Source organism: Grammomys surdaster, unplaced genomic scaffold, assembly GCF_004785775.1.
Source record: "Grammomys surdaster isolate TR1022 unplaced genomic scaffold, NIH_TR_1.0 349, whole genome shotgun sequence".
Taxonomy (NCBI): Eukaryota; Metazoa; Chordata; class Mammalia; order Rodentia; family Muridae; genus Grammomys; species Grammomys surdaster.
The window spans coordinates 1,175,078-1,175,612 of record NW_021604768.1 but is presented as its reverse complement, the minus strand read 5'-3'; positions in this window follow the sequence as shown (position 1 = coordinate 1,175,612).

Genomic DNA, 535 nt, shown 5'->3' with positions numbered 1-535 from the left:
TCTTCCAGTTTTTATTTTTCACATTTCCAACTTTTGGTAACTGAAACATTGGAAGGGCTAAAAAAAAATTTATTTATTTATTTATTTATTTTTTGAGACAGAGTCTCCCTATATTGCCTTGGCTTTCCTGGAGCTCTCTATGTAGACCAGGCTGTTGTCAAAATCATAGATGTGCCTGCCTCAGTTTCCTGAGTGCTGGGACTAAAAGGGTGTACCACCACGCCCAGCTTGCCGATTTATTTTATGTGTATGACTATTTGCTTCTATATATGTGTATCGTGTGTGTCCCTAGTGCCTATGGAGGCCAGAAAAGGACGTAAGATCCCCTGGAACTTAGTATAGATGGTTGTAAGCTTCCATATGGGTGCTGGGAACCTAACCCAGATCAGTCAGTGCTTTTACCTGTTAAGCCATCTTTCCAGCCCCACTGGGAGGAATCAGAAGTGATGAGGGCACCTCATGGACCCACCCTTCATAGGTACCCACTACCCACACTACAACTGAAAATGAGTCCACTATGAGAGATACTAAGGCA